The following is a 27,641-nucleotide window of genomic DNA, read 5'->3' as shown; positions in this document are numbered from 1 at the left end:
TGCATTTATATATGTTTTATTCAGGCTTCTCAGTTAGTTCCCTTGGGTCACTATACTCATTTTACAGATATGTAATTAAAGAAAGGGAGGTTATAAAATTTGCTCAAGGTCACAAAACTAATAATATTTTTGAGACTACAGTAAATGCAAACCAGGCCTCCTGTTTCCTATATCCAGACTTTCTCACTCTATTAAACTACTCATGTAAACTTCAAGTCCTTTATTTTGCAGAAGAATAATTCAAAGATTGCTATACTGGAAGATTCTCAAAAAGTTTGAGCTGGTCATGATTCTAGGATGGAATGCTCAAATCACTCTGTTCAAATGCTTAGACCACAGCCTCAAATCAAAGCTATTCCATTCCTGATATTCAATGCTTTAAATAAACCATAAGTTTAATAGCGTCTATTTATTCAGCCACATGAAACTACAGATCTTTTTTTTCTTTTTTTTTTTTGCGGTACGCAGGCCTCTCACTGTTGTGGCCTCTCCCGCTGCGGAGCACAGGCTCCAGACGTGCAGGCCCAGCGGCCATGGCTCACGGGCCCAGCTGCTCCGTGGCATGTGGGATCCTCCCGAACCCGGGCACGAACCCAGTCCCCTGCGTCGGCAGGCGGACTCTCAACCACTGCGCCACCAGGGAAGCCCTTTTTTTTCTTTTTTAAATTAAAAGTTTGGTCAGGACCCTGACTAAACCTCCTTGGATGTGAGGCTGCCAGGAGCAGAGAAGAGAGCACCAGACTCAGTGTGGGAGAACTGGGCCTGATTACCACAAACTCAGTAAGCACTGCCTCATTTACATTAGGACTTTATTTTTCTATTCATTCTTCCATCACTTTTCTTCTAAAAATCGGCAAGCCTTTTAACCTCTCTGAGCTTCTGTTTGCACATCTGTAAAATGGGGATAATGCCACTTATTTCATAAGGTAGCAACAATAAAAATGAGTCAAGAATGTGACGAAGCACTGAAAATTATGAAGTCCCCCTCATCACTTTTCCAAATACTTTCATGAATAAGGCCAGATTATTTTAGGTTGTGGAGCATCTGTTTGGAAGCCCTAAATGCTGGCCCTACAGAAGTTCCAGATAGGTGTGGCAATTTAATGTGTGTGGTCCAGCGATGGAAAGTGAAAATAAAAGGGCCGAACCTCACTGTGCCCAGGTTAATGGGGTCAACATGGGAGAACCTGAGAGGGGCTACAGAAGGGATTCCCCAGGAAGAAAAGAGGCAGGGCTGAGACTGGGCCCAGAAGGCAGTGCCACACCTGACCTATGCATCCCTGGCTTATCTTCAGAAAAGGAGCAGGAGGAAGAAGTGATCAATGATCATAGTCACAGAAACTCAGGCTTGGAATTGACCTTAGAGGTCATTTACTCTAATCCTCTACCTGGCTGTGAAGCACTCTCCTAGACATGTCACAGGCAGCAAGCATTCATCCAGAATCTCCTTGATGACTTCTATTAACAGAGACTCACTCCTTTAACAGGGTCCCACTTCCTCTCTTATCATCAGAACGTTCCTCCTTATAATGAACTGAAATTTAAGTTTAAGGGCAGTAATATTCAAACTACTTCCACTCTAACCACTACCTTTACTGCTTACTGCAAGGAAATAATTTTATGATGAGATAAACAAAGACTTTTTTAACTGAAGTTTCTTGTTCAACAGCCTCCTGGAGACCCCCTCGTATTGGCTAGGGATTGCAGTCGAATGCAATGTGAGACAGTTATGCAACTGTCCAGGGCTGGCCACACATCTGCTATTGATTATCATGAAGTATTCAGAAGCAAGCAGCTTTGCTTGAGGCGGCAGCAGTGACAAGCTCTTTCTCTTCCGTGTGTTCACTCTAAGGGGGTAGAAAAGGATGGGTAGTGTCCCTACTTGATCACATCTGAGCAGTTAAGATCTGTATTGGGGTTTCTGACCAAACCTGAAATCCACAAGAAAAGGGAAGTAGTGCTCCTATGTGGAATTTCGACCATAGACTCCTGGTCCGAGATCTGTTTGAAAGTCTAATCCATTCCAAGTTGTCATATTTGGATTTTAACACTGAGTTTCTGACATGGGTAGATTCTCTATTAAGTTAATATTCGTGCCAACTCGTCACTGTTTAAGAGACAGAAAACGCTGGGAGGTGAAGCTACAGGGCTAGACAGCCTTGCCAGGTGAAAGTAGCCAAGGCTGAAACAGCAGACAAACTCAGCAGGTGATGAAAATGTGAACCAAAGCAGAACTTATCCAAACAGGGTTTCAGGAGGAAAAGGGAGGCTGTTTTGCAGGTAGCACTGAAAGGCATGGATCAGAAGTTTTTCCTTTTGAATAGGTCAGATTACAAAACTTAAGTTATTCAGCTTCTCCTTAAAGAAGAGCTATAGAAATATGTAACAGTTATGATTCACAAATTGTAAACATCACCAAAATGAATGTATTTTCTGGGAAAGTGGTGACATGAACAGTATGCCTGCCTACCTAAAAAAGGTCTTATTAAGTCCATTCATTTCCTCGTAGAAACAGAAGAAAGCTACAAATCACTAACTTTTTAAATCTGAAAACTATTTCAATAGAATTTTTCCTATTGAATTCAGCAAAGTCCCATTGCATGCCATTCAACTTTCTCAAATTCAATTATGTACCATCAGCCCAAAACAGACAGAAAGAGAGAGAAAAAGAATAACCTAAATGGTGCATCAGCCACCATGAAATGATTTTATGCTGAAGAGTAAGCATGAGATGGAGCTGGGGCTTTGCTGGTCCCTCTCTGACCCTTGTCTCTGCATTGCCTCTCACACTGGGGGCATCTCATACACTGATGGTGAATGTCGTGGTTAAGGCTATGCATTTTTTTTTTTTTTTTTATGTCAAAGTACCTCTAAAGACAAGGCAACTATCCAATCTAGTCCAAAAGAAACAGGATCTTGTTCCAATGCTGGAGGAAACACTTACAATAAGTCCTATACTTACTGGAAGATGGTATGTTCTTCTCCAATCTGGTAACTTCCTAAAAGATTTTCAGAAACAATATTGACCCTATACAATTTTTACATTACACCTGACTCTTCTGTACTCTTAACCAAATCGGTACCTTAGATTTTCATATGTTAGAATGATGTGGTCAGAGTTGGTGAAAGAGACTCACAATTTGAGCCCTGAGATCCCCAAACTGTGTGCCATGGTGCCTGAGAGCACTACAGCAAACTCGAGGGGTTGTTGCAGGATATTTTAAAATTTTGAGGAAGACATAACATTATTCAACATCTCTCAGACACTGCGTGAACTAGTAGTTCAAGCCAGTTCACCGTGTTAACATTAGACTGTTAATTTCTTTGGATGAGAGCATTTCTTTGCAAAGCTGGGTTGTTGGCAGTTGCTGTACTAAAAAGCAAATATTGGGGCTTCCCTGGTGGCGCAGTGGTTGAGAGTCCACCTGCTGATGCAGGGGACACGTGTTCGTGCCCCGGTCCACGAAGATCCCACATGCCGCGGAGCGGCTGGGCCCATGAGCCATGGCCGCTGAGCCTGCACATCCAGAGCCTGTGCTCCACAACGGGAGATGCCACAACAGTGGCCCGTGTTCCGCAAAAAAAAAAAAAAAAGCAAATATTATGTGCAAAGTAACGTGAAACAGAAAATTAGGATAGTGGAATACAATCTGATTTCAAGGTTTAAGAAGTTGTGAGGTGGCCAGTGATCAATGTATTGCCTCACAGCTCCAATTCACCCTCTGCAAAAATAAAGATGGAACTCTACATATTTTTTCTTTTGCCAGCTGGTTCTACCCTAAGCTTTGTCAGTGGAGTGCCACAGAGAGACATTACAGGAAGAGGAACTTTTGTTTCCTGGTTCTGGTGTGCTCTTGCTGCAAGCTGCCACAAGCATACATGCCTTCTCCAGCCCCCAGTTCCTGCAATGCAGGTACCTTCTTCAGCAACTGGCCCCTGCTGTGCATGGTGGTCAGCACCAACCAGCCTCCAGCAGCTTCTGCTGGCATCCCCCTTAGGTGGTTTTGTAGCAGAGCCCCTCCAGTGAGAAACCTCCCCATGAACAGATTTCCTCGGCATCCTAGAGGATGGATTTCCAGCAAGTCCTACCAGCACAGCGCTACTGTGACTTCTCTGCCATCCAAGGAGCCAAGGCTAGCCATCCTCTCCCCAAAAAGGTCTACAGTAGAAGAGAGAGCAAGTTTGGGTTTGGTGCCTTGTTTCAAACCCAGGGCAAGAGGCTGCTCTTTATATTTGTTATTCCTCTGTTCTTCAGAATTCTCTTTACTTTCCTAACAGCCAAACCTCATCAAAATGAATATTTCTTAAAAATTTTTTTTCTTTCCTATTACTGTTTTCAATTGTGGTAAAATGCACATCACATAAAATGTACCATCTTAGACGTTTTTAAGTGTACAGCTCCGTAGTATTAAGTACGCATACATTGTTGTGCAAGCCTCACCACCATCCATCTCCAGAACTCTTTTCATCTTGCAAAACTGAAACTCTATACTCATTAACACTAACTCTCCATTCTTCCCTCCCCTCAGCCCCTGGCAACCACCATCCTACATTCTCTCTCTGAATTTGACTACTCTAGGTACTTCATGTACGTGGAATTACTCAGTATTTGTCTTTTTTGTGACTGGTGTATTTTACTTAGTTAACGTCCTCACGGTTCATCCATGTTGGAGCATGTGTCAGAATTTGCTTCCTTTTTAAAAATAAATTTACTTACTTACTTACTTACTTATTTATTTTTGCGGTACGTGGGCCTCTCACTGTTGTGGCCTCTCCCGCTGCAGAGCACAGGCTCCGGACGTGCAGGCTCAGCGGCCATGGCTCACGGGCCCAGCCGCTCCGCGGCATGGGGGATCTTCCCGGACCGGGGCACGAACCCGTGTCCCCTGCATCGGCAGGCGGAGTCTCAACCACTGTGCCACCAGGGAAGCCCTCCTTCCTTTTTAAAGCTGAATGATATTCCACTGTGTGTATATACCACATTTTGTTTCTCCCCTTCATCCATCAATGGACATTTGGGTTGCTTCTATGTTTTGGCTATCGTGAATAATGCTGCTATAAACATAGGTATACAAATACATGTTCAAGTCCCTGTTTTCAATTCTTTTGGGTATATACCCAGAAGTGGAATTGCTAGGTCATATGGTAATTCTACTTTTAAGTTTTTAGGAGCTGCCATACTGTTTGCTAGTGAATATTTCTTTTTTTTTTTTTTTTTTTTTTTTTGCGGTATGCGGGCCTCTCACTGTTGTGGCCTCCCCCGTTGCGGAGCACAGGCTCCGGACGCGCAGGCTCCGGACGCGCAGGCTCAGCGGCCATGGCTCACGGGCCCAGCCGCTCCGCGGCATATGGGATCCTCCCAGACCGGGGCACGAACCCGTATCCCCTGCATCGGCAGGCGGACTCTCAACCACTTGCGCCACCAGGGAGGCCCAATATTTCTTTATATTAAACTTTCCTGTTCAAATTATCATGTGCTTTATCTCCTGATTGGATCCTGACTGAAACATGCAAGGCCCAACAGATGCACCCATTCCATTAGTAAGTAACTGGTAAAGAATGAAATAAAAACATTATTTTTTAACCTTTCAATTTATGTGTATTATTTTTTCACATGGCTACAAAGTTAATAGTACATAACTACTGATTAAGTTATTGGGACCTAAGCACTTCGTAAGTGAAACTGCTAGGTACTTCTTGTATCCTAGAAATGATATGAAAAAATTACTGAGACACTAAGGGTTCCATGAGTAAAGATGTTGGGAACCTTTGCTCCAGCCTATATGTTTCCAGCTGCCCTTAGGACAAGTCTGCTTGGAAGGTTTCTTAGGCTCACCTTGGAAGGACACTCACCTAGGGAGTATCCTTATACTTGAAGGCACAGATAGATTCCCCCACCCACCCCCAGCATCTTGGTTTTCTTCATAATATTAAATTCGTTCTTACTCGGGCAATGATGGCTAGAAACTTGTGATTGTCATTGACTTAGGCTGCTTTGTGTCCCCTTATTTCTAATCTAAGTCCCACAGTCAAAATGTTTCCCGAATAGGCCTTTTTCCCCTCCGTTCCCACAGCTGTTAGTCTAACTATCACTGCTAGCTGGTATTATCTAACAGATTCAAGCTGATTTCCCTTAAATGAGACCATGGGTTGAAAATTCAAATGCCCACTGAGGCTAGAAATACAATGATTCGTACCTGCCACAGTCCCTGCACACACGAAATCAGCTGAGCTAAGCAGGCTATGGGCCAGGTGCCCAGGATGCCAGCTGGAACAACAACCTCTCTCTCCCAAAGAAAGCGCTGGCAATGCAAGTGAGTGTAAATGACGCTACTAGTGGCAAAATCATGACTGCTCCGCACTCCATACACAAGTACACATGAATGATTTGAAAAGTAAGTAATCATTCAGAAACTTTGACACTTGTTTCCATTAACTGGAAATTACTGGAAACAAACCTTATGACACATCTTGTGCAGCCACACTGTTGGAACAGGCTGCAGGTCTATTTTTTCTGCTGTTACACTTTTTTTTTTTTTTTTTTAACCCCAAAGCCTAGCTCAGGTCTCAACTCCTCCATAAAGCCTACTGAAGCCCACAGTGAACTTAACTTCCACTGTGAACTTCTAACACATTTAAAGCTGATACTCTGGATGTTAGTTGTCTTCTGAGGCAGATTTGTAAGCTATTTGGAACATAAGATTATATCTTGTGGGTATTTTTTTTCTCCTTTCTAGAGAGTAGAACACACTGGATACTGTGAAGGCACTATATAACTAATAAAATAATCATTCAATCATTTCATAATATTGAATTATGACAACATGTAAGAATAAGCCTAATTTCTCCTTACCCCAAAAGTACGTTACAAGGAACTGTGCACATAAATATCTGTTATCTTCAAAGACAGAAAACAAGAAAATTTGCATTGCATCTGGAGAACTGAGGCTGGTAATCTACAACAATCCAAAACTCTATCGGATAAAAAGCCAAGAAGAAAATAATTCTGACAGCTGCAAACCTTCTGTTTTACAACATGCACAGAATGGAGGCAGGCACTTCCTCTTAACATCCTCATAAACAGAGTGCTGAGCAAATGCAAACAGCCCCAGTAGAAGCCACTGGAGTCTAGGCTTCAACTAATGGATTGTGCTTATCTTTTTGTTTGTTTGTTTGTTTTGTCTTGTCTTGCAGTACGCGGGCCTCTCACTGCTGTGGCCTCTCCCGTTGCGGAGCACAGGCTCCGGACGCACAGGCTCAGCGGCCATGGCTCACAGGCCCAGCTGCTCCACGGCACGTGGGATCTTCCCGGACCGGGGCACGAACTCGTGTCCCCTGCATCGGCAGGCGGGCTCTCAACCACTGCGCCAGCAGGGAAGCCCGGATTGTGCTTATCTTTATAGAGGCCACCTCGCCAGCCCCCTAGCAAACCCACCACAGTTGTCCTAGGAGCCACGAATAAGATGGATTGAACAAAATTTCATTTCAGTTGATGGAATTTCCAGGGCCAGCAAGGTACCAACAGAAGCTGCCCACTTTAAAAGAGCAGCGGCCTCACCTTCCTCAGAGTGGGAATGCTGTTTCCTTTAAATTAAGAACTAACATCCGGCACTGGGCCACCTGAATAATATATACTAATAAATCCCAGAGGAGAATTCCAGACACCTCTTTTACTCAAGGCATGAACTCCTCTGAGGTGATAAACATTCTATTAAGCAAGTCTCTTAGGAGCAAGTTTTCCCTCAGAGGCTGTTTGCACTTACAACATGCTCTGTTTTCTGAGGCCAATTTGGGATCCATTGTTGTACAATATGTAATTAATTTTGCCATCTGTTTTCTTAACGGATGGAATTAACCTGTGAATGTAGAAAGGCAGCACTTTGGTTGTCCCAAACATCCTGTTATCTGGACCAGAGGAAGGAAAAAGTATCCCACTTGGCCATAGCCCCAAATTCTGAACCAGCAACCCAGTTTAGTACCAAACAACTTATGTGATTAAATTAAGCTATGTCTTAATATCATCAGCAATAATAAGTATAATTTATCAAACATCTACTATGTGCTAGGTATTATGCCACACACATTACAGAACATATCTCTACTCCTACAATATCTCAGCAAGGTAGTATTTTCTAGCTCTTGCAGTGCTTCTGTATACATCACCACTGATCCTCATGATAATCCTGTAAGGAAGGAACCTTGGGTATTACTGGCTCCATCTGCTTCTGAAGAGGATAGGGATCCTCAGAGAAATAAGTGGCTGGCCCAAGGTCACTTAGGTAGGACTGAATGTGAACTGAGACTGGAATGCGGGTCCCTCTGACCTCATTCCATGCTACTTTCCTATATCTTAGGATGTGTCTGAAGAAGCAGGGCACAGATCATTTTAATTCAAGGTAAATGTGCCATATGCTCCAAAAGAAGAGGAATATAGTGCAGTAATAGAGGTCAGACAGCAAAGCCAACTCAGAGGCTCTGAGCCTGGCTGACTTGGAGGAAGAGGGAGCCAGACATGAATAGAAAAGGGCAAGTCCAGAGGAGGAACAGATGTGGCAAGGGGAATGTGGTTCCACTCACACATCTGAGTCTGAGTCTGAGCAGGACAACCAGTGTGGGGATGTGTTCTTCTACCAGACCAATTTCCCAGACAACCAGGGCCCTTCAGGGAGTGCTGCTGTTCCTACAGGCCTCACAGCCTTTGATGAAAATATTTCTACAACACATTGCATAGGATATCTCCTCTTCACTAAACAAAGTCTGTGGAACATACTTTATTTTTTTCCTACAAAATAGACTACTGTTGTTAATTACACTATTCTCTAATATATATATGGACCTACATTTTTCACTAAGCCTTGCCTAATAAATGTATCCTTTTTCATTGTCTTTACACCCGGTCAACAATTCCTACCCAATTTCAAGAGACAAGAAGAAGCATGTGATCAACATTTCACATTCTTTTTAACTGCTCTAGAAAGCCTGTCCTAATACATAGATCTACAGACAGATGTAACACTCTTAATACAGGAGAGTAATGTTCCACAGGTGAGAGGAGGGACATTGGGTTCTAAAATCAGTAAAATGAAATGCCAAATGGTTAAATTATCTTGAAAATTTCTTAAATGGCCTGCAAAGCATAGTACCACCTACACTGTTTTGTATCTACACAATACTTATCAATTCCTCTCCTAGGCTATGTTTCTCTACAGTTGCCAGTCAGACGTTAAGTTCTTCCTCCATAATGATGAAAAATCATCACCACCAACTTGCCTGTTCTCCTGAACAACGTGTTTCCCATTCTGTTGGTGGTCAGAACCCTTAAAACTCATATGTCCCGGGCCTCCCTGGTGGCGCAAGTGGTTGGGAGTCTGCCTGCCGATGCAGGGGATACGGGTTCGTGCCCCGGTCTGGGAGGATCCCATATGCCGCGGAGCGGCTGGGCCCGTGAGCCATGGCCGCTGAGCCTGCGCGTCCGGAGCCTGTGCTCCGCAACGGGGGAGGCCACAACAGTTAGAGGCCCGCATACCGCAAAAAAAAAAAAAAAACTCATATGTCCCGTTGGTTTCATCCATAGGTGACCCTGACTTGTTCAACAAAAGCAATGCAGAGGGCTTCTGCTTGGTCATGAGTGGCTGAATGGGAATGGTCAGGATTTCCTGACACCTGTCTTCTTCTTCTTCAGAGTCAGATGTCACTTTTTATTGACAGTATCTAACAACCCCTCTACATCTTCTAATTGGAGGTCCAAGGGACTTAGGGAGAACCAAAGGTTGATGGAAGAAGTCAGGGGTTCCTCATCTGTTCTAGACAAAACTGAAGACGTCACTGTTCAGATGTCATCTTCATTTATGTAGTTCTTCATTCTACAAATATTTATTGAGCATCCACCGTGTACAGGTATAAGGCAAATGGTGTAGATAAAACAACCATGGTACCTGCTCTCACAAAGCCCGCAGTACAGTGGGGGAGGGTGAAGAACACTAGTTAAAATACAGTATGATAAGTGCAATAGCACAAAAGTACGGGGTGCTATGAAGACTCAAGGGACAAGTACCTAAATCGGACCTGGGGGAGGGAGTCATCAAGGAAGGCTTCCTGAAAAAAGTGATGCCTAAGCTAAAACTTGAGAGTCAAGGAATTAGCCAAGGAAGGGGAGATGGGAGAGAAAAGAAGGAAGAATGGTTCCAGGTAGAGTTAACAGCATGTTTAACAGTCCACAGGTGAAAGAATAACTGAAAGGAAGATTAAAGAAAAAGCCAATGGATATGAAAATCAACTGGCCACTGGGGATCTTTGAGAAAGACGATATAGTAACAGAACTAGAGATAAAAGCCAAATTGCAAGGGGTTGCAGAATAAACTGGTATTAAGGTAGTAGAAAAAGGACTGGTGGACTATTCACTTATGGAATCTCACTAAGAAGAGTAAGTTGGAAGAGTACTCTGAGGAGAAAGCACTATCAAGAGAACACAACTTTAGCACAACTTGAATTGAGTGACTTTGCTGAAGGAATATTTAAATTCACAAAGCTCTCCCACTGGCCAATACCAGACACAGGGAAGCTGGTGCCATCAATCTCTTACAAAAACACATTTGCAATAATTTGCATGGACTCTCACACAAGTTTAAATTATATATATATTAAAAAAATGAAGTCGAACCCCCTTCCCCAAGCTCAGTGGCTGGTGCTAGGCCAGCAGGTCTTACCTGAAACAGGGCAACACAAGGTGTTATCTCTAAGGCATCTGGGAGGCTCCCAAGCCCCAAATTATCCTCTTAGCACTACAGGAAAAACTCTCATTAGAGAGGCGGTACTTTGGGCTAAACTTTGCCCTATTTTCTGTTCTACCATCAGGTTCTTTTAAAAATACAAGCGTACCTTGGAGGAGAGGCCTGTGAATGACTAACATCTAAGAGTAAATGAACTCACTTGGTCTCTCTGTTCCTTCACAGGGCATCCCAGGTGGTAGCAGAAATTAAGAGTGTGGGGTGGGGGAAGGGGGGAGGGGGTGGGGTAGGGTTGGGAAAAGAGTAAATGCAAGTTTATCCCATCCCCAACTCCACCCTGTTCACTAATCTCCTGCCTGCCTCACACCAAGAAAAGGCAAAGAGGAGTAAACAAACCCAGCAGACAACTTGCCAGGCAGGTGGGTGAGTTTCAAATGCTTGGGGTTCCTTGTCTTTAGTGATGTAAATTTTTCTAATTGTAAAATACTCAGAATTGTTTTGACTGAGATTTCCATCTCTGCTTCTCTAAATTGATTCCGCCTCCAAAGGCCACTGAACCAAAGAAATGATCTGCATTGAGGACATGATTTCTTTTCAAGTATTTGCAATTTGTGGGTAAAAATTATGGTGGCCCACTTACCCCAGTGATAGCCAGTTTTCTAACCTAAGGTAAAAAGCTAAAATCTACTATAAAAACAAAAATACAGAGAGCTCACATCGATAAGATCTGGCATCTCTGAAGCTGAGCAAACATATCAATGGTTAGCAGGCTTATAGCGCAAGAATCACAAACTGATAGCCTTAGGACTGAATCCAGCTCAGAGTTTTCTTGGGCCACATAAGTTTTATTTTTCATCTGAACTTCAATGCCTTTAGGTGAGAACTGTTCTCTGCAAGTTTGCCACAGGTCTCAAGACTTGCAACTGTTCATATAAAGCACTACTTACGCACTGATATTTCTTGCCTGGTTCTTGTAGACATTTGAGTTTGAGACCACCGTTTTATGCAGACTGATGTTAAAAACAAACAACCTCTCCTACTAAGGTAGGGCTAATGTTTCAGAGTGGAGCATGTGTGGGTTGTTGAGTAATAGGATCACTAAAACCAATAAACCACAACAGTGTGCAGCACCACTTGCAATCAGACTCTTAACAAAACAGGAGACTGAAAACACCAGTGGGGCTCACTTGTCCCAGGATAAGCCACGTGACCATGGCTTTGAAACCACTTTTGAACAGAAGCATCTGCCACGAGTCACCGACTGATCTCACTGCTCCCACAAGATCCCTGACATCTGGATGTCCCAGAACAGAAGGCTGGCAGCCAAAATCCAAGCCTGGCTTGGCAAAGGAAACAATCCCTCTATTCAGTGAGCTGTGGCTATACCACATCATCTGTAGGATCCAACTAACGGCACTCAATTTGGAGCAATTCACACCCGGCGCTCAGCCAGTCAAGCCACTTGATGGCTATTTAAGACATTTATGGCATGTAATACAGAAACTGGGCCATCACCTGTCTGTCCATAAGTGCTGGCAAAGAGGATTTAGGTCCTCACCCCAAAAATCATCTCAGTTCCAAATGACACTTCCTATCACACTATGCATAGAATCCAAAAATCAGAAAGCTAGTGCTCAAAGAAGCCTTTGAGGTCCTATCTTCTCATTCCTCAAACTTGTTCACAGATGAGAAATTAGGTCCAGTAAGTTGATATGACCAGTCCAAAGGCTCATCACACAAGTGTCTTAAGGGGGACTAGAACGTAGATCTCTGAGACCTCCACAGTGGAAATGTCCTCTCTGTGACCAGCCCCTCGGGGCAGCCTCCGTGTCCTTCTGCAGCCTAGCCCAGTGTTCCTGGACTTGATTTCTGTGACCCACATGGGCAGCCAGGTTCGAGGTCATCACTGGGGTTTGGGTCAAAGCCCACTGATAATAAAGGGGTTCCTCTGCTTTGGTTGGCCCTCTGTGCATGTATTCCCTTGGGGATGTGGCAGGGAATACCAGCTGGCTGGCGACAAGATTTGGGAGTTTGGAATCCTATACCCTAGCCATGGATTTCATCTACAAAGATAAACTGGCACCTCTTCTATCCCAATTTACTCAACACAAAAGTGGTGTTTTCTTTATATCACCATGCCTTTCACTCCCTCAAGAGCCCTGTGAATGTCGCTCCAACCCCATCCCCTGTTCTTGACAGCCATTCTCCTGGAGGTCTCATCTAGCATCAACTAAATGAAACTCCTTAGGACTAATTGCCCTGTTTTGTTTATTTGTGTGCAGCTTCAAAGTCTTTACATTATCCAGAGTTTAGTAATATCAATTAAAATAGATAAAATAATCAAATATGGCAATTAAGCGCATATATATAAAGTGTAGGGGCTTCGCTGGTGGCGCAGTGGTTGAGAGTCCGCCTGCCGATGCAGGGGACACGGTTTCGTGTCCCGGTCTGGGAAGATCCCACATGCCGCAGAGTGGTTGGGTCCGTGAGCCATGGCCGCTGAGCCTGCGCGTCCGGAGCCTGTGCTCCGCAATGGGAGAGACCACAACAGTGAGAGGCCCGCGTACCGGAAAAAAAAAAAAAAAAAAAAAAGTGTAAGGGTATTCTTTACAGGACCGTATGGACTTCTTACACTGAGTTTTAAAAAAACTTTATATTGGACTCCAGTGTTCAATGGGGGCGTATAATTACCACAGGTTGAAGGGGCTGCCTGTAATTAATCTTCTCTAGTTCTTATTCTTATCGCTCAATGCTTACCAGACCAGGTCTGTGTTTGAGAATTTCCCTCTCTGATCTGCAGTACTGTTGTGGTTCATGGACTCTGTATCCTTGTTCTCCCTGATAGCATCTGTGTCATTTGTCACTGGGTGGGGAGAGGGGTTGGTAATCCAATATGCTGGACTCCATTTGCTGTATTAGACCATAGCCAGACACCAAATAAGAAGCAACAGGGAAAGAAAAAAAACATGGTGAAAGGAAGCCTGGTTAGGAGACACCGTGGCCGACTTCCCATCACTTCCTTCCGCCCGCCTGCCTGCTCCTTGTGGAGCAGCATGCTGTTTGAGGGAGAAACTGACCCCAGCCCCCAGCTCTCAGGTTCAGCTCTGACCATTTCCGCACATAGTAATCCCATCCCCCTCGCCCTAGAGTGACTGGTTTAGGCAACCCAAGCCTAAGCCAATCAACACAGCACATTCTTTACTCAACAAACTGGCTTAAGATTGGGCACATGGCCCAATCTGGGTCAATGAGACATCAGAAATGTGCTGGGAGCTTCTGGAAAAGGTCACTCACTCCTCTGATAGAATTACCAAAAGCCAGTTCTCTCTCCTCTGGACACTGTATTGTGGGTATGAAGTTAGAATTGTTGCAGACATTTAACCAGCATGAAAGAAGCCAGATGAGGAAGAAAAGTTAACCACAGAAGGCAGACTGGAAAAAAGTGGGTCCTTGACATCACTGCACTGCTAAATCAAATCTCATTCTACTTATGCAACTAATAAAAAATCCACTTTTGTATGAGCCAGTCTAAACTAGGGTTCCTTTCTTTCACAAGACGAGCCATAACTGATACAACATCGTGGGCCACAAATGAGGAGCGTGCTTGAGGACTTCTAATCTTGCTGCCAGCCTTACTGTGTGCCCAGTCCCTAAAGGACAGTGGGTAATGGAGGCTGAGGATGCACAGCTGACCAAACCGTTCTCTCCCATTTCCTCAAGCTTGCTGCCTAACAAAGGCCAGAGTGCAGCCTGGATGCCCCGCCTCCTGCAGGGCTAAGTCCTGTCTACCTGATGGCAGTGGTAGCTGAGAGCAGAAACCTGGGGGGTGGGGGGCGGCAGGGAGGAGATGCTGAGATACCTTAGTGGCACACAGAGGGAGGGGAGCATGAGAGGTAGGACCTGGGTCCCTGGGCATCCTCCTCCACTCCCAGCATGGCCCTGCCCCAACATCCCTGATGGGACATCTTGATGGGCCTTGTGTGAGGACATCCCTGCCCCGGTGGGATGGCTGCCTTCCTCACAGGGGCTGAAAGAGCAAGACTTGGAAGGCAGGCAGGACAAGGAACTGGGAAGGTGTGTGTATAAAAGCTCCAGATCCCAATCTAGAGTCAGGTCAGGCCTACTCTGGAATTTCTCCCAGGAGCTAAAGGTATGGTGAGAAGCTCAGGGACACATTCCTTGAAGGCTAAGAAGTTGTTAAATAGCAGAGAAGGGGCAGATTAACAATGGAAAACACTGGCCTAATAAAGTCAGGCCAGATTTTTGCCTTCGGAGGTGCTCAAAGTCCATTTGGGGCTGCTTGTTACAAATACACACAGCACACAGATAAAACTCTTAGTTTTCCATTGCAGCCTTACAGCTGAAACACTAAATTCCACTGCGGCCTTACCGCTGAAACACTAAATTCCACTGCAGCCTTACAGCTGAAACACTAAATTCCAACAGAAGGACTTTCTGGAAACTGGAGAAATCAGCTAAGCTTTTAATTAGGTTGTCTTTCGAGGCACCTTTGACGCAGCGCTCTCATTCTCTGTCACCCACGTGCAGCAAATACTTGTTCATAAGCCAGAAATATAGAAAACGTTCTTGTCAAGGTTTCTTAAGGCCCACTTACTGCTCCTAGCAACCTCCACAAAAACACCTGCATTTCTGCATTTGCTCTGTTGTCCTGAGTTTTGATAATGGAATCTCCTCCAGCAAGCACTCCTTCTCAGGTTCTCACCAAAGCCAGCTCCACTAGGAGCATTACTCTCTTCAAGACCAGGAATCAGGGCTTCCCTGGTGGCACAGTGGTTGAGAATCCGCCTGCCGATGCAGGGGACACGGGTTCGTGCCCCGGTCTGGGAAGATCCCACATGCCACGGAGCGGCTGGGCCCGTGAGCCATGGCCGCTGGGCCTGTGCGTCCGGAGCCTGTGCTCCGCAACGGGAGAGGCCACAACAGTGAGAGGCCCACATAACGCAAAAAAAAAAAAAAAAAAGACCAGGAATCAAAGGACCGCAGGGGTCCGTGCCCTCTGGCTCCAGGGGGAGACAAAGACTTTAACCATGGAAAGGATTCCAAAGAATGCAACTCTAATGGCTGTGGGGTTTCAGAGCTCATTTAAAGACAATGTACACAAATGAACACATGAAATTACCTTGTTTGGCAAAAAACACACAAACAAAAAAACCCAGAGAGAGAGAGAGAGAGAGAGAGAGAGAGCAAGAGAGAAAGTACTATGCAAACAAATATAAATGCGAAAATAGATGATGATATAAATCTCACATTACCTATAATGGGAGCTTTGCTTTAGGGGGAAAGGAAAGGAAAGAAGGGGCAAGAGATAGGGATGAGTTAGTTCTCTCCACAAGATGGGACAACCTTATGCAAAGACCTCATGTTGCTTTGTGCACAAGATACAGGCCACGGTGAGGTGATTAAAGGAAATGAGGTGATGCAGACGACAGCACAAAGCCATTCTCCTCTAGACTCAGCACTAGTCTGACCTTCATCAGAAAGTGAGATTAGAGGGTTTGGCCTGTGTCCAGAGGACATCTGTCATGAGATCTAAAGGAGATAGACAGAAAAAAAAAAAAAAAAAAGCTTGAATTGGCTCACAGTAAAGCAAGAATGTTGGGCAAAATTTGTCCAAGTCAAACTGTATTTCATGGTAACCATTTGCTCTCTCCTCAGCTGGTAATTCTGTTTCAAATTCATTTTAAGTAACGTAATATGCTATCTTGCTAACTTTTATGGAGATGTGTGATACTGCGAACTGTGATCAAACATTTGGGACTATAGGAATTGGGTGTTAACTATATCCAATTAACTTAGAAAGGAACATAGGGAGGCTTTACAAGATTGTAGATTCTTATGTGTAACCACTGGGAAAATCCAAGGATTTATCTCTATATTCAAACAAAGGAAGGCATTTTGGGCAGAGGACTCCTCTGAGTTCAGAGGTCTGATCCTTTCTTGTGTTTGCTGTGGGACCTCTATAGGTAGGTAGTTCACGCTGGGGGAACAACCAAACAGCTGCTGGAGGAGCCCCCAGCACTTGGCTTCCTCTTAAACCACTGCACGTGGAAGTCTGGGCCTGTGTGTGGTTGTGCACCCCACCTGGGCAGGCAGTGGGCCGTTAGGAGGCAGGTTCCCATCCCGGCTCTGGCACTATCATGCTGAATAACCATGGACGCCTGATTTGATTTCTCTGTCCTAAATTTCATCTGTAAAATGAGAATATTAGACTAAATCAAACAGCTTCTCATCTCATGCCTAGTGAAAGTCAAATTCATCATAATTGTCCACAATGTGCCACCTTATCTGGCCCCTCACCACTTCTCTGGTTCATCCCCTGTCCTCTTTCTTATCAGCACTAGGGCTGTTTCTGGAATACCGTGCCCACTCCCACCTCAGGACCTTTGCATCTGCTTTCCTTCTGCCTGTAATGTTCTTCCCCTGGTTATTCACAGGTGTGGCTTCCTCACATATTTCAGGTGAGTCTAATACCACATTCTCTGTGAGGACACACAATTGTAAATCCTACACACACACACACACACACACATACACACACACACATTTTTATCCTCCTATTCAGCTTAAAAATTTTTTTCCTCCTTAGCACTTAATAGTATCCCACCTACTATATATTTTACTTATTTATTTTATTGTCTATATCCCCTAGTAGAATGTCTACTCTCCAAGGGCAGGGATTTCTCTCTGTTTTGTTCACTGGTGTATCCCTGGTACCTGGAAGAGTCCCTGATACAGAAAAGGAATTCATTAAGTTTTGCTGAATGGATGCATGCACGGGTGGGTGGAAGGGAGGGCAGGAAGAGTACAGCTGTCTACCATGACTTCCAGCTCTGAGGTCTGTGGGCTGCGGTGTCCATGTCCTCTGCCACCACCGTACAGGTTGGACTCCATAACCACATGAAACAACAAGCCAACCCAGAGACGTATGTGGTGGGTTTTCACTCTGCTGCAGACCCTCTTGAGTGCTGCTTCTGGCACGTTCCATGCTCTGAGCTGCTGAAGGGCCACATACACCCTACACTCTCAGCAAGACCACAGCCTCCAAACGTTGTCTATGGGAGATTCTTTATATTGGTGCTCAGCTCCATTTTCTAGAGTCAAAATTAATACTTCTGGGGGGAGCACAGTTACATCCATCTCCTTTCTCAAACTCCGCACCTAAAATCCCCAGGGGAAAGAGAAGTAAGCTTCTCTATTGCCAAGATGACCGCACTATTAATTTAACCTGCAATGAGAAGAGGTGGTGATGCTCCCCGTGCATTTCAGCCAGTTCCACTAGATGGCAACATGGTCTGGGTGTGCTGGTATCCACGGCTGACACTTACCAGCCACACAGAAGAGAGAAGCTCCCACACACCCCTCCCGTTCTCTGATACACTTATCTCCCTGCCTCCTCTTCACTTTTAGCCTGGCTATTTTCAACCAATAATTTACGTTTGCTCCTAAATGGTTCATGCTTACTCATGAATGCATTTAATATAATCACTCCAGCCTTGGAAGTTTTATGTCCGCTTCTTTCTGCCAAAGTACATTACTTACACTAACCCCCGCTGTAGAACTCTACCCAGAATTCACTTCTCCCACAAAATCTGCCCAAGCAAACCTGGCTCTGATTCCAACTGTATATATGCCATGATATACAGTCACAGACACATAACCAGCTTTATATATTGGATAGAATGTGCCTATATACATATATAAAGAAAGCTGACAGACAATCACACACACAGCTCTGGGCATCTGGTAGGCAAATGTACATTTCATATAAATGATGTGCAGGTGACCACGTTCCACATGACAGAAGTAGTCACGGCTCTACAAAATAGCATTGGCTGCCAGAGGTTCAATTCATGGGCTAAGAAACTAGATATATTAACACTCATCTATGTCTTCCAATTTCTAGTTCCTTCCTAGTATTCAATTTAAGGTCCAGAAAGTCTTTTGAGCAGAAAAATTTTTAGATAAACCTCAACAAATATTATGTATAGACTTGAACAAGAGTGTGTAAATACCAATATAACTTAACGGCTATTTTATTTTTTATTTTTATTTCTATTTTGTTGCGGTATGCGGGCCTCTCACTGTTGTGGCCTCACCCGTTGCGGAGCACAGGCTCTGGATGCACAGGCTCAGCGGCCATGGCTCACGGGCCCAGCCGCTCCGCGGCATGTGGGATCTTCCCGGACCGGGGCACGAACCCGTGTCCCCTGCATCGGCAGGCAGACTCTCAACCACTGCGCCACCAGGGAAGCCCAAGGGCTATTTTTAAAGGCTCTCTTTATTTCAATCCTTGAAAACGTTTCCAATTTATCTTAAAATTAAGTTTACTTACAGAAGCATTAAGTAAGGCTGAAAACAAGCCTAAGGTATATTTTTAAAGTACAAAAGGCCTTATGTGTGGGGTTAAATCCCTTATCTGCTGTTAGAGGAAATGGTAGCAGCGACATTCTGACAAACCCCTACATAATGCGAGAACAGAAATAAACACCCTTGTGTTTGCAGTTCTCCTCAAGGTGTTACCGCCACTACCAGACCACTGGGATCCAGAGACATCTGAGAGTTAGTAAACACATATGAATTGTCAAAAGGAGAAACTTTAAGTGAAAAAGTTCTCGATTGGTTCAGAGCCCCATTTCTGAAACATTTCAATCCTTCATTTGTGTACAAATGAAACTGTCTACATGCAAACTTCAGATGCCATTTTTTCCACCCACAGTACTCAAACGTCCCTCAGCTTAATACCGGTTCTCCACACCCAGAGTCATAGCAAAAAAAAAACAAAACAGTGAACACAACCACTTTAAAGCCGTGACCAAAGATTATTTCCCTGTAGACAGCAACACCACGGTGTTTAGTCATCTGAACATTCTGCCAGATTCTGACAAAGAGGTTACATCGAAGTTAGTCTGAGGGTACAGTTAACTCACATAGTTTCAGCATATTCCCCCGTATCAATCAGGACAGCTTCACAGAGTCTTGGTAGAGTCACACAGACCAGAGGAACATACACAGCCACACTGTTGATGTGTATTCTCTGGCATCCGTATCGCCTTCAGGGAGAGTCAGTCCTCCCCGAGAATAATTCAACGGAATTTATACCGTCCTTTCGAAAAATCAACCATAAGTTTACCAAACCAATGCACGGAAGACAGTGGTCAACAACAGTCCCTTTAAAAGTTGTTTTGCTTGTTATTCTGGGACCTGGGTTTCGTCACCTGTAGTGGAATACATTATGCAGCCTTTAGTTGTGACTCCAGAGAGGTCTCCGCATCCACAGTGGGACGGACTGGTTGCTGCCTGCACTTGCTACCTGTAAACTACGACTACACAGAGACAAGGGATTACCTGTGATAGGTGAACAGGAGATAGTTTCAAAATCAAGCAGAAACAGGAAGTCTAACGTTTCAACATGCTAGGAAAGAGGAGCAGATACTTTAAAAAAAAAAAAAAAAAAGGGAGTAGCCCTAGTCATAGATGCCTAGAGAAAAGAAAATTTTTAAAAAACTCATTCCTACCTGGCCAGTATAAACATGAATGTCTATTAATAGTAAGTATTGCTTAAAGGTGTTCTGGTTCTCAGGAAAACTAGAGAATAGAGTTTGGACAGCATTGCTACGGGCTCTAAGTGCGCGGGCTTCAGTAGTCGTGGCTCGCAGGCTCTAGAGAACAGGCTCAGTAGTTGTGGCACACGGGCTTAGTTGCTCTGTGGCATGTGGGATCTTCCCAGACCAGGGCTTGAACCCGTGTCCCCTGCATTGGCAGGCAGATTCTTAACCACTGTGCCACCAGGGAAGCCCAAGTTTGTTGATTTTATTTTTATCTAGTGCAGCAGTAACACTCTGCCTTGAGCCTACTAAGTACTCAGCAAAAAAGATCCCAAGTGGAATGCAATGGACAAATGCTCTGGAGTCTGCTAGGTCAGGTTCAAATACCTGCTGCGCCACTTCCTGGTTTTGTAGACTTGCAAGTTACTTCACTTCTCTGAACAATTTTGTTCTCTGTCAAATGAGAATAACATCATCTACCTCATAGAATTGCTATCAAGATGTAAAGAGAACCATGTGAAGCAAATAACATATTGCCTGATTCACAGCAAATGCTCAAATAGCAATAAGCATTATTGTTGACCTGAAATAAAATGAAATGCCTATAGGGAATTACCTGGCGGTCTAGTGGTTAGGACTGGGCACTTTCACTGTCGTGGCCCGGATTCAATCCCTGGTCGGGGAACTAAGATCCTGCAAGCTGCCCAGCAAAAAAAAAAAAAAAAAAAAAAATCAAATGCCTACTACTAAATCAGGGAGGAGGCTGAAATAAATACCAAATCAACACCAACTGACAAACATATTACACTTTTCTCATTTCCTTCAGCCAGCATTATCATGTGACTAACTCACAGAGGTTTTAAGTTTATACCTTAGAAACCTCCCTTTTGTGTTCCTTTGTGTTACCTCCCCAAATTCTGACTGGCCCCTTGATGCTATGACAACTTCATCGGGGACTAAGGGTCCAAGAAGATTCCAAGAGAAAAGTTCTCCTGGAAGCGAAGGACTCCAAATCAGAAAGACCTCTCAAACCCCGGTACACTGGCAATTCCAAGGGTAAGTTACAAAATGTAAAGAGCAGAAATGCTTTATCTAAACAGAGGAAGCAGGGTCTCACAGTTCCTTAAAATGTGGCCTTGGGGGTAGCTACATGGCTAGGTGGCTACCAGGAACCACTCTGTCCACTGCTGTGAATAGAGCAGCACAGTGAAGCTGCAGGAAGGGAAGGCAGGAGGGAGAGGTGCACAGCATCACAGAAAACAACTGCCAACATAGCAGCACAGCCCTCACACATGCTCCAGACACAGTCATGGAAGTCCTGCCTGGGAGAGGCAAGGGCAGAGAAGGCTGCGAGCATTAGAGTCTCATGTATCAGTTGGGCACCTCCGTACCCGGGAGAACTAACTCTTGATTTTGGAGAGAGCACTCCAACAACGGGAGAACAAAAAGCAACAAATCTAGGGAATCCCCTGGCAGTTCAGTGGTTAGGACTTGGCACTTTCACTGCTGGGGCCCGGGTTCGATCCCTGGCCGGGGAACTAAGATTCTGCAAGCCACGCGGTGTGGCCAAAGAAAAGCAACACATCTGGTTGGGCTACAGATCAGGCAGGAGGTCATGTCCTTAAGACATCCCTCCTTCCTCTCTTACTTGAGACCAGAATGCCGAGGTCTTACGTACTCAGAGCTATTCAAAGTTTGCCGTGTAAAGCGGTCCCAGCAGTTGTAATTTTAATTCTGCTCATCCTCCATTTGGAAAGAAAGAAGAATCATAGACAGAGACTAAAGATCGGGGAGATTGTGGAGCACTCAAAACTCACAGAATAGCCTTATCTAACAATGTATCTAACTCGCTTCAGTTGCCTTTGGAGATACGAACACAGCACTCCTATGCTTCCCTAGGACTTGCAATTAGGACGTTCCTGACAGATCTAAGGATCAACAGTTGTGACAGTTGCCCAGTGCAGAAGCATCATCCGTGCCCTGAGACAGGGAGATGGGAGGCAACCAGAACTTCTATCCCTAGAAACCCTGCATGATGGCCTAGTGGCCGAGGTCTCTGTCCGGATCCAGCCTTACAAAGGTGATTGGTGCTCAGGAGTATACATGGCTCTCTCTCTTTCTGGTGAGCTCAGCTCTGTAGCTGAAGCAAGGTACCGCTCAGCACCCCAACACCCCCCGGAGTGCAACTGGCATCGCTGGTGATAGAGGCACTCCAGAGCTTGGCAGCGACACTAAATAAGCTGTCGTTAGGGATGTCTGAGCACGTCTTATGCGGTATTTCTTCTTCAGCTATCTGTAAGCAAGCACGTGATGGTGGCTTTTAGAAAACCAGATTCTGCTTCTGAGTGTGCATGCTCTCCACATTATCTAGGCATCTCAGAGCAAGGCACTATCACTTCAATCCACTGTCTCCACACCCTGGGAAGGTGGGTGGCAAGCACAATTTCAAAGAGGTGAAGCAGCATATTCAACAGGGCCCTGCAGGGTGGGGCAGGGCTGAGAAGTGAGATCTCAGCCATGAGACCCAGGGTGATCTCCAGAACACATGCTCTCTCTCTGGCCTAGTTTCACTGACTGCTTATTACACACCCCAGGAAAAACATTTCCTCTATGGCCACCCACATCCTCATGGCTGCGTGAAAAATTGCATTTCACTTGTTTATTTCAACAGATTCTACAGTCTCTGGGTCAGAACTGGAAATGTCTGCAAAACACCTTGATCTTTATGCTTTGGCATTCCCATGTGCTCCCCAGCCCCTAGTGCCTGATCTAGTGACTGGCAGGAGCAGTGCTGTTTTCTTTCCATTTGATCCTCCCCTTTCCCCATCAGTCCTATCTGGACCCTCCTTTCTGGCCTTCTCCCAGCCACTTCAATCCTCTCAATGGCCTCCCTAAAACCAGAGAACTGAGCAGGGTCTCCTCCTTGATTCAACTTGCTTCCTTTGCCCATCTGCTCTTCTTCAAGGAGGAAGGAGTCATTGGCAAGGGAGGAAGGCACGCTAAAGGTGAATTACTCCAGGGGACTCAGTGCCTGAGACTGGTAAGGTGCTCCAGAAGCGTTTTCTGGATGTTATCACAGAGACAGCAGATGGTCAGACTCACCCTCTCTCACCCAAAAGGGCTTGTGCCAGCATAGAAGCGCACAGTTCATGCCTGGACCAGGGTCAGGAAATCCCACTAGATGCCGAGCAGCGTGCATGATTTCCCTACATTCGCTCAGCCCTCACCGAAACCCTGGGAGGTGGGCACCATTATCCCCGGGTTACAGGCGAGGAAACTAAGCTCCATAAATTTAACATACCTGCTCAGTGCAATGCCAAGATGGGAACATAAGGGTCTCATTCCAAATCTGTTGGCTTTTTTCTCTTCATATCATATCACGAAATTGTCCTTGGTTCACCAGACAGAAAACACAAATAGGGGACTGTCTGGAAAATAAAGAGAACACCTGGCAACCCACCTTTCAAGGTTGGGCAGAGCAGTGATTTCAACAGTGAGAACGGGAGCTGCTGGGGGCCAGCCCTGGCCTCAGAGACAGGGCAGGGGTGGAGGTTTCTCAAGTCCATCCTCACATTGACTGCATTTTGCAGCCTCCTCCTAGATGGGCTGCATAAAAATAAGTGTGGGATGGCAGACTTTTCTATCACATAGTACGTGCTTGTAGGCTTTAAGGATAAATTTTATAAAATGTTACTCAGAAGCAAGCAAACAAACAAATGAATAAATAAATAAATAATAACCGCTTGGCTGGTTAGCAGTGCAGTGGTGGCGAGAGCCAGATCTTAGGACTCTAGAAGGAGCATTTATGTCTGTCTTCCTATGATGCAGGCTCCAATCTCTCTTTACACTCGCACCACCAATGAAAGCACTAAATCAGCCTTTACAAAGCACAGAAACACCGAGCACCTGTTGCAGTAAATATGCTGGCACTTGAATGTGGTTTATTTTCTGCTGAGCTGGACATAAACAGAGTCCTGACATTTTATAGCATTCTTCCATTGCAAACCTTCATGTGAAACTGAACACGATCCCTTGTAATAAAATACTAAACTAATTAAACTCTAAATTTGCCAAGAAAAACTCTCCAATGGTAGAGTTAATTTCTCTATAAATTTCTAGAATTTCTAGTTAATACACAACATATACTTCCCAAGCTGAATTCCTCATCCTCCTTCCATGGCCAAACCTGATCATTTCCCTCCCTCTTTTAACCTCTCTGTGGATCCCATCATCACCCCGTCAGCCAGTCATCACTGATTCCTCTCTTGGTTTGGATGGTCTCTCATTCACCAAGTTCTGCTGTCTTTCCATCTGTGCTTCCACCATTCTCATTTAGATTCTGTTAAACCCTTTGCTTTCAAGGTGGCAGAAGGTTATTTTCTTGAAAAGACAACTTTCCAGAGAAGGCCATCAAAGCAGTTCTACTCTCCATTCTCCTTTAGAGGACAGAGAGCGTTTTCATTTCGTAGTTTTACCCATGTGGCTATTTGGAAAGCTAACTTTAAAAAAACAACAACAACTTTCAGAAATGTTTCAATTTAGAGAGCCATTAGAAATGACAGCATGTCTTGAGTAAAGTTTCTCCTTGATTTTTGCCCCCAGGAAACACACACACCACTTTTAACCATTTGCAGGGGAAGGATGATTGTGTCACCCAGTTCTGGGCCTCATCCCATTTGTACTCAGAGCCCCCCTGCTCAGGCACCCACCATCAGCACTTGTCTTCCACCCCATCCTCCTCCATCTACACCTCAACAAATTTACCCAACGACAAGCTGACATCAAACAAGCTTCTTCCATGTGGTGACTGAGGAGCAGACAGTGCCAGCAAACCACCTCTCACCTCCTGGGGAGATGTCGGAGCCCCGTTTTCCCTTCCCACTGAGCAGTCCTCTCTTACAGATGAGGAGGGGCCACTGGAGCCCAGAGTTTCCTATCCTGTCGTACATTTCTGTCTCCCCTCCTCTATCCTCTCGTCACCCAAAGTCCTCCAGGACAACGGAGAGCACATGGGCTAGTTTAATTTGAAAAACGCTCGCTAATACAGCAAAGGGAGGGCTTCTCTGGTGGCGCAGTGGTTAAGAATCCGCCTGCCAATGCAGGGGATACGGGTTCAAGCCCTGGTCCGGGAAGATCCCACATGCTGCGGAGCAACTAAGCCCGTGTGCCACAACTGCTGAGCCTGAGCTCTAGAGCTCGCGAGCCACAACTACTGAGCCTGCGTGCCACAACTACTGAAGCCCACGTGCCTAGAGCCCGTGCTCCGCAACAAGAGAAGCCACCACAACGAGAAGCCCGTGTACCATAATCAAGAGTAGCTCCCGCTCACCGCAACTAGAGAAAGCCCGCACGCATCAACGAAGACCCAACGCAGCCAATAAATAAATAAATAAATTTATATGTAAGAAAAAATACAGCAAAAGGATGGGCTGAAACTCAATTCATATGCCTCCTTCCCCCAAAAGAGCTTCTCTTCTGGGCTCCGTATCTCATCTTCCCATCAGCCGTTCAGACTTGAAACCTCAGTGTCATCATGGACCTCACTCTCCCCCTGCCAGCCACCAAGTTCTCACCCACCCTTGCAGCCCCTCTGCCTCCCCCTTGCTCCAGCCCCAGTGCCCTATCCTACCTCAGGCCTCATCCGTTGGCCTCAACTTCCTGCATCCTTTCACTCACTTGCCCTCATGGCACATCTTCTCAAAGCACAGCTCTAGCACCAAGACGTCACTATCTGTGCCTAGAACTGAGTTGAAAAAGGGCTTCCCTCATGGCGCAGTGGTTGAGAGTCCGCCTGCCGATGCAGGGGACACGGGTTCGTGCCCCGGTCCAGGAAGATCCCACGTGCCGCGGAGCAGCTGGGCCTGTGAGCCATGGCCGCTGAGCCTGTGCGTCCGGAGCCTGTGCTCCGCAACGGGAGAAGCCACAGCAGTGAGAGGCCCACACACCGCAAAAAAAAAAAAAACATTTTGTAGAGTAATTAATAACATGAGAACTCTTCACAAAGGCTACAAAGCAATATGTGAAAGAAATCATATTAAGTACTATACAATTTTTGTAGAGAAAAACTACAGGCATACACAAAACAGCCTGGAGTAATATTCACAAAATGTTTGTTTCCGAGCGCTGAAATTAAGGAGTAACCTTTTCTCTTTTCATTTTTCACTTTTTTGTCAAATTATAGTAGATAAAATACACTACACTACCATGTGATGCTTTTGCAATAAGGGGAAAAGGTTTTCAAAAACCTGTTAGTAACAAGAAGGTATAGCAGGGTAGATTTCCTCCAAATAATAAAGGCTGCTGATCAAGAGATGGCCAGGGCAATCTTCTGTCTTTTTAGGGAATCTTCAGAGCAAAACAGAAAAACAAAACAAAACAAAAAACTCCCTAGAACTTCAGGCAGCAAGTGTGTCATTCCTTTCTTGCTGATCGCTGATCCCTCTGACTCAGCACTGACTGTTAGGCCCCTCGGATCCTCGTTTTAAAGAAGTTAGAAGATAGAGGATGAAGACTTGGAAACCTCACCCAGGAGCTCCCAGCCCTGGGGCTGAAGTCTGAAATGCCAACCTGGATCTTCTAAGGAAAAAGCCTTTTACCGTTCTTCTTTAGATTCATTACAACTGAGATCAACAGTCTCATTTATATTATTACAGGTTAAACATGATTACATTTTTGTCTATTTCTTTTAAATAAGATTTACTCTGCAAGCCCCAAACACTCTGTTGTGCGTAAGCTTTCTTCCCAAACAGGTTTGAAAATGTAATAAACTATTCAGACAAGTCACAACAAGTCTCAGGTATTCTGATGCCGGCTTACACAGGCCCAAGTTGAAAAACGTTCACCACAGAGGCCCATTCAGCCAGTGTGCCTCCCTGCTGGCCACTGGCTCACAAATGTGGTTTGGTTCCCATGTCCTGTTTGGCAGCCTCCTAAGCTCAGCACTTAATGGCCCCTCAAAGAGCACAGATTGGAAATGATTTGCTAGCAGAATCCCACATACTACTTTTAGTTCTTTTTTTAACAACCCTGGAAGCCACGGAGCTAAGGGAAACTTACACACGGGACTGTACACAAAAACCGAATTTTTTTTATTCTGGAAACCTTAGAAATTTTAAGACAAATTAAATCAGAATTTGAGGACACTCACAATTACAGTCCAGGGCCTCCGCCTTCCCACATTCATTCAACAATATTTATTGAGGCCTTACTCAATAGTAGCCCCTGGGGAGGTAGGATGGGGTATGAAGGAGGAAGGGAAGGAGCCAGATACTTCCAAGATACTCTAACAGCTACAGTCAGTTTGAGAACAGGTTATTAAGGATCTTATAAGCCCTATTTAAAATTTTAG

General features: G+C 45.0%; 1 protein-coding gene across 2 annotated transcripts in view; it reads right to left on the bottom strand.

Annotated features, from left to right (window-relative positions):
• The window catches only part of TNFAIP8 (TNF alpha induced protein 8), a 131,425-nt gene that overhangs the window by 51,063 nt on the left and 52,721 nt on the right, over nucleotides 1–27,641 (bottom strand). The window contains exon 1 of one of the 2 annotated variants that reach the window (XM_060091871.1): nucleotides 23,595–23,614. The exons of the other annotated variant lie outside the window; for it this stretch is intronic. The gene's annotated coding sequence lies outside the window, so the exon portion shown is untranslated. Of the gene's footprint in view, nucleotides 1–23,594; nucleotides 23,615–27,641 lie in introns of those variants that run through there. 2 annotated transcript variants of the gene reach the window in all.

This window comes from Mesoplodon densirostris, chromosome 3, assembly GCF_025265405.1.
Source record: "Mesoplodon densirostris isolate mMesDen1 chromosome 3, mMesDen1 primary haplotype, whole genome shotgun sequence".
NCBI lineage: Eukaryota > Metazoa > Chordata > Mammalia > Artiodactyla > Ziphiidae > Mesoplodon > Mesoplodon densirostris.
The sequence above is the reverse complement of the archived record's forward strand: the minus strand, read 5'-3'. Positions and strand labels throughout refer to the sequence as shown.